The sequence below is a fragment of the Sinocyclocheilus rhinocerous genome, unplaced genomic scaffold (assembly GCF_001515625.1).
Source record: "Sinocyclocheilus rhinocerous isolate Xijiao unplaced genomic scaffold, SAMN03320098_v1.1 scaffold88, whole genome shotgun sequence".
Classification (NCBI taxonomy): Eukaryota; Metazoa; Chordata; class Actinopteri; order Cypriniformes; family Cyprinidae; genus Sinocyclocheilus; species Sinocyclocheilus rhinocerous.
In genome coordinates this window covers 182,951-190,042 of record NW_015652292.1, presented here as the reverse complement: position 1 = coordinate 190,042, position 7,092 = coordinate 182,951, and the positions used below count along the sequence as shown (strand labels likewise).

The 7,092-nt window shown below is 38.7% G+C and overlaps 1 protein-coding gene across 1 annotated transcript in view; it reads left to right on the top strand.

The window, feature by feature from the left end:
• LOC107714444 (ventricular zone-expressed PH domain-containing protein) overlaps window positions 1-7,092 on the top strand; it is a 101,729-nt gene that overhangs the window by 21,127 nt on the left and 73,510 nt on the right. The window lies entirely within an intron of this gene.

The following is a 7,092-nucleotide window of genomic DNA, read 5'->3' as shown; positions in this document are numbered from 1 at the left end:
TAAGCTGGTGCACCGCTAGTGTAACTTTGTTTTCGTTTTGCGCAAGCTGCAACAGTTCCGTTCCGTGTAACAGAAACACTCAGTTTAGCGGAACCTTTACGATTAATTAACTGTGACGTTTTAAAGCGCGGTTAATCGCTGCATCCCTAGTCACATTGTGTCCTAACCAGGCACTGCGTGTTAAAGTGACAAGTGATGAAAGGCCTTTATCTTATTTTTATCTTTCTCTTCAATTTAAATCGGAGGTCTTTTCCTAACCAACCACAATTGTAAGCGAAAGAAACATTTGACGATAGCTAAAAGGTAGTGCTGGGCGGTATGACCAAAAAATTATATCACGGTATTTTTCACACAATCTTTACATTTCTTTTGGACCTGGGGTAGAGAATTTGGAAACATGGTGAAAAAAAAAATCTTGTTGGTTTTTATTTATGAATAATACTACAACAGAGATAGTAAATAAAGTTAATGAAGTAGCCTATTATTAATATACGATTAATATTAACTTTATTTGTCCCACAGGGGAAACTGTTACTAATGATGGAAATAAACTGAAATATTATTGTAATCAACTGTCATCCATGCGTATTAATTTGAATAATCTTTATAATAATTCAAGAAAATCTATAAGAAAATATAAGAAAATCCACAGTGCAACAGTGAAAAGGGACCCCTTTCAAACAGTGTCGCGTTCCGAAAGTTGTTTAAGTGACATACACCACCGGTATTGAGGTATTTTAAAAATTCATATCATAACAAAAATAAACACCGGTATTCGGTATGAACCGGTATACCGCCCAGCACTACTAAAAGGGATGCTTCAATTCTGTCATCGTATACTCATCATTTACCCTCATGTTGTTCCAAAAGAACATATTTTGCAGAATGTTGGTAACCAGCTTTTGTGACTATTCATAGACATTGAATGCTCAAAAAAAAAGTTGTGTTCCACAGGAGAAAGTTAACTTGGGTAACTCTGCCCATCTTGAAATCTCATTTGTCCCTCTTCATAACTTTACAATAAACCAACACATTCTCACTCCCAATTTGTCACATTTTGACACTTGGTCAATATCCCTCTGCGTCACTTTTTAACGCCCAGGGTACACTTTTAGCGCCGTTTTTCGATATGCAGTGTGCTCCATTTCTTTCAATGAGAAACCTTTGGCAGCATACACAGACACGATGGACATGGGAATATCGCTATGATGAAATTACATATTGGAGTATTAATAAATACCTGTAAACATGCCTGCAAACTAGTCGCTTTTCGGCAGAATTCGCCGTTTTGAATCAAAATATGTCATTTATGTGAATCGTTTAGATTCGAAGAGGTTTTTTTTGGGGGGGGGACTCTGCCCATCTTGAAATCTCATTTGTCCCTCTTCATAACTTTACAATAAACCAACACATTCTCACTCCCAATTTGTCACATTTTGACACTTGGTCAATATCCCTCTGCGTCACTTTTTAACGCCCAGGGTACACTTTTAGCGCCGTTTTTCGATATGCAGTGTGCTCCATTTCTTTCAATGAGAAACCTTTGGCAGCATACACAGACACGATGGACATGGGAATATCGCTATGATGAAATTACATATTGGAGTATTAATAAATACCTGTAAACATGCCTGCAAACTAGTCGCTTTTCGGCAGAATTCGCCGTTTTGAATCAAAATATGTCATTTATGTGAATCGTCTAGATCCAAAGAGTTTTTTTTTTTGGGTTGGGGTTGGGTCTGGGTGGAGAGAGAGAGAGATAAATTGCAAGCTCGTAGACAGGAGTGTGTTCGACCAAAGTCCCTTTCTCGGTTCGACATGAAGCAGCAGTACGCAGACCGATCGCTGTATGACATCAAAGCACCGCGAGAGCTAAGAGAGCAGATGGCTCCGCATGCTTTCGAATCGCTCTCGCGGTACTTTGATGTGCGATCGGTCTGCGTGCTGCTGCTTCAAATCGAACACATCTCATCTCACAGCCGGTCCGTTTTGACGGCACACTTATGCTCACATCCGCATGTAAACATGTCGTCGGCGTGGAAGTTCTTCAGTGTGAGTTAAACAGACAAAAAGTTCGCAATTTGTAATACAATATTGACTGTTTTTGCTCAAGTTCGCTGACAAAGTTTCAATCAAAGCCACAGCAGAGCTGTTGTGTGTCTCCGAGCAACACAGCGGTGTTTCGATACTGAATGAATCCACGTTTTTGAACGAATCAAGTGAGTCAATGATTCAGTAACCCATTCATAAAGACAGTAGTGACTTGCCTCGTTTTTGGATGAATCAGCCATTTGAATAAATGACTAATGACTCGCTCATTAAAATTTTTTTACCATCATCTACTGGTGGTTTGGTTTCATATTTATAAGTATCGCATTTTTCCCAATATATTTAACTTGTATGTTCAAAAATATTTAAAATATTAGTCTTATAAAATTATTTATGCATTTGAAATGTTGTGGTGTAAATGCATTTATGGCACCTCAGCTTCATCAAACTGTCTGTGTAAATACATGTAATGACACTTCAGGTGCAGCTTCTGTTTCCTCTGCAGTGAAAAGATGGAGTTTGTTGATAGTATGCACACTCTAATGTGAACATTAAAATTTTCAAAAATAAATTACTCCACTGCTCACAAAGAGAAGTATGAACACCGGTGACAACAGAGTTGCACTTTTCAAAATGTTTGTGGTATAAATGTGCTTTTTTTTTACTTGAAGCTTATGTTGTCTTTTTCCTTTATTTTGTTGTCAGAGTGCACCAGAACGCTTCATGTACATGTTAAATTCTCAAAAATTTTCTTCTGGGGGGATGCCTCCAGACCCCCCCACAAGGGTTATATTCCGAACTATGTCATCTTTTTTTCTCTCACCTCCTGTGAGTTTGCAGGTATATGTAAATAAATATTTATACAATACATACCTGTGATTTTGCCTGTTAAGTGTTTATGTTGTTGAGAAGTGGATTGGTTTAGGATAGGAGTGGGGTTAGATGCCCCAATACCTCTGAAAGTACGAATATTTATACACTTTACATTTTTTTAAAATAAAATTTATACTTTTACACATGCGTCATGACCTGATGCTAAAGGGGTACCCTGAGCGTTAAAAAGTGATGCCGAGGGTCGGTATGTGACAAGTTAGGAGTAAGAACGCCCTGAATAAACATTAAATATTTTCTGATTGGCTGTGTATCATGGTACACCAGTTTCACATTTATTCTAGACAGACAAACTTGTCGCATTGTTCCTAGTTAGGAAACATTGTTAGGTGTAGCATTGGGTTTAGTGCTGGGGTAGTAAATTGTTCGGTTTATGGCGGTGTTTGTTTGACAAGAATATTGTTCCAGGACCAACAACAGATGTTGATCCAGGAACACGTCCTACTTGGCAAAGTCAACGTCACCGTATGCTGTATTTGATTACACAGTAGAATAGAATGGTGAGTCATGGAAGGTAAAAAACAATCATATTCCCCATGATTCAGTGCTTTCCAGACTGTGCACCTCATTGCCTTTGTGGTAATTAGAGAAGCAGTCCTATTGTGTCTTTATAAGAATATCCACACACAGAGACAAGTGACTGTTTAGTTTCCACAGCACTAGTGTGCACAGCATTGGCGTAGTGTAGATGACATGTGGTCTTCCTGGCCCGCAGTGTGTGGTTCTGGTTTCTGGTCCCAAAACCACACAGTTAAATGGGTCATTTGAGACATCCACAATGAAACAAACTTTATTACATCCATTGTTCTTCTAAATTGATTGAAGTACATGTTATTGAGTGTTTTTTGAATGAAAGATTAGCATTTTTTTACGAGTCATACAAGGAATGGATGGTATATTTAACATGGTGTATGTGCCAAGATACACTATCATGTCAGCTGTTCAAACACTCCACTCACGCAAGTTGTTGCCCATCGAAGATAAAGATCTCATTGGTGTGGTTCTACTTCTTGTGTTAAAACTCTGTCATAAAGGAAGGGTCGATTGGGGAGTTTGTTGGCCAGAGTCATCAGAGGCGAAAAACAAACATGGCTTCATTAGGGAACAGTGTGGTCAAATTTACGTTGACCTCAGTTCGTTGTCATATATTGTAGTTTGGGTCAGCCAAAGGACAACAATATTGTAAATGCCTTTTAACTGAGCCACAGAATAAATACTGAAACACAGAAATGTTGGTAAAGCTTGGTCATGATACAGATAAGGACATAAATCTGATATCTTTATATTCTGCAACAGTTTTATAATTTCTTAGAGTTGGATCAAATTTTTTTTACTGTCGGACAGCTACAAGTGATACTCCCTCTTAAAGAGATTACCTGGAAAAATTTTGTAAGTGTTCTATTCGACCACCTGGCATGTTCATTACTCAGGGAAAAAGTGATAGATAATCTTTTGACTATCTGCATAAAGTCTGGTATGCTTGTTCTTATTCTGGCCAAAAAGCACCCATTTTGAGGGAAGAGACTGTGTGATCTACAAATAAAAAAAACACCACCTGAATATTGAACCTTACAAACACTGGCGTCCTTTGATATGCCATTTTTGATTTGTTGTGAGCATGGCACTGCAAAATCACAATAGCCTGAGAGCAACCCCATCAGCCCTTTTCTTTTGGCTTCCTGGTTCAATCTCTTCACCACACATATCATGAAAAAAGCCAGGAAATATCAGTTTTGACAATATGGGACCTTTAAAATAGTTACCACAGACCTGAGATATTATTTGAGATATTTGTTTGTTCAGCAAATGAACCAAATATCCATCCAATCATGCCACAGTGGTTTACAGAGAGGTTCCTCATTTTACTTTCTACATTCCATTCAACATTCCATTCAACATGCTTCTTGCCAACACAAAAAATCATTGCCTCAGATGAAGAAGGTCCCTCTTTGGTTTTAATTTGTATTATTCAACTGTTCATGGGGGTTCGAGATCTAAATGAAGTGTATTGTCTTAAAACTGGGCTTGCTGCTTGACCATCGTGTCCATCCAAGAACTGGTTACGTAACTCTCAGTTTTGAAACTGTCATGACAACTTCCACTCAACAGTTGCTCAGGTTTTTGGAGCCTGAGGTACAGTCAACAGTTGGCTGACCACTACAGCGAAGCAGCTTGCATTGAAATGTTTGGGTTTCCATATGCCCTATGCATTGTGTAAATACGCTCTCAGGCCTCCTTTGATTACATCTTGTACCATCACAGCACTCCAGAGGGCTGAGTGGGAGAAGAAAGCCGATACGCGAGTTAGCAGAACCTCTGGAATGAATCCAGCCTAGATATAGAAAACAGAGCACTTACCCAACTCACTCTTTCTCAAAATCTACATAGCACAAGACACAAGAACAACACCAGAATCTTCCACTCTCGAGGAATTGGTCTACATTTCAGTGATTGGTCTACATTTCCACATTGCAATGTGATATTGCAATACTTGGTTTAACTTACATCAGTAATCTTTATTTCCAGTATAAGCATTAAAACCCGACCGATATGGGTTTTTTGGGGCCGATACCGATATCGGTATATCGGCCGATATTCTTTGTGTCCGAAGCCAAAACCGAACAAAATTAAACACTGGGCCGAATACCAAATACGGTTTTTCTAGTTTTTTTCCCCATGTATTTGGCAATTTTTTTTTCACCATTGCATTAATTAAAAAGCCAAAATGTGCTTTTTACTGTTTTGTCTTGCTTTTTTTATCTGCGTTATATGTTCTGTAAAAAAAAAATTTCATATCGGCAGCAAATTCGCTGATACCGATATATCCGCGACATATGCCATGCATTATAGCAGAGCAACTACAGAGGACCAGCTTATTGGATTTTTTTAACGTAATAGCTCAAACTTGTCCTTCCTCAAGCCTCCCATTGGGGTCTGTCCTTCTAATCAGTCTCCTTTCCCCTTCTCTCATTAACACCACTCTGGTCCTACTTCCCATGGGTTCACAGACAACCAATAATGTGCAACCTCTTCATAGTCCGTGAAGCAGGAAGTGTGGTGAGGTAATGGGGTTCAGGTTAGGTTTTGTGGGGTACCATCGAGGGGTTCTAAACGCTGAACAATACAAAGGGAAGGGTAGAGCAGTGATTCATAGAAACAACTACTTCATTGGTACGACAATTAAATTACAATTTCCATGGTCTATTTAATGCTCAGGCCAGGCTCATTCTGAAAAATGGCTTTTTGAAAATCAAACATTTAAAATGGTAAGTAAAGAAAAAGAAGGCCATGACCAACTTTACTTCAGCAATGACTTAATGGCTACTGGTGGTAAAAAAAAAAACAACCCTACTCAAAATACCATATTGACTTGATTAGTGTAGAAGACTAGTTGTGACACCACCACCATGACAACAGATAGTGTATGCTGCTCTTTTCAGCAGGACAGTCAACAACTTAAACAATCACTTAGTCTCTTTAAAATGTTTTGCTGAGCTACGTAGGTGTTTCACCATGAGCTCTCATGTTTCCTTAGTATGTAGACACAGGGGTCTCATGTTGAAGTCACGTCGGCGGTACGATGAGTGTTTGTAGTGGTCTGGAGTGTGTTAGAGACACAGCTCCCCTGGTGTGTACACTCACTACAGGAGCAGGAAAGGTAGAGAAGCATCTTTGAAACATTAAAGCTTTTGAATGGCTCCCAAACTCCCTCCAGCAATGCTCATTATTAGTAATATCCCTTCAAGAATGTAGTCTCCCTTCCACCATCTGGATCCACTAATCAGTCTGAGGCCTGAGTGCTTTTGCAAAGCCAATGATTTGTTCCTCTTTTATGCTGACCCATGACCAGTGTCATCCAGATCCTTGGTTATGTCGCATGTTACACGTGTAAAATACCAGACGCTTAATGTGGCCTGTGCTGTTTTGTCTTGTTTTCGATTAACTGATTTACTTGGATTTTTTTAATACACAATCTTATTGTACAAGTCTCATCATTATTATTGAGCATAATATTCCAAAGAAAAAGAGAATGTTTGTCCTCATAATCTTTTATCAAAATGTACTCACTTGCTCTGCCACCAAAGCAACTTATCTTTTGTTAGTGTATTTTTTTCCCTTTAAATTTAACATTTTATTCAAATATGTCACAGG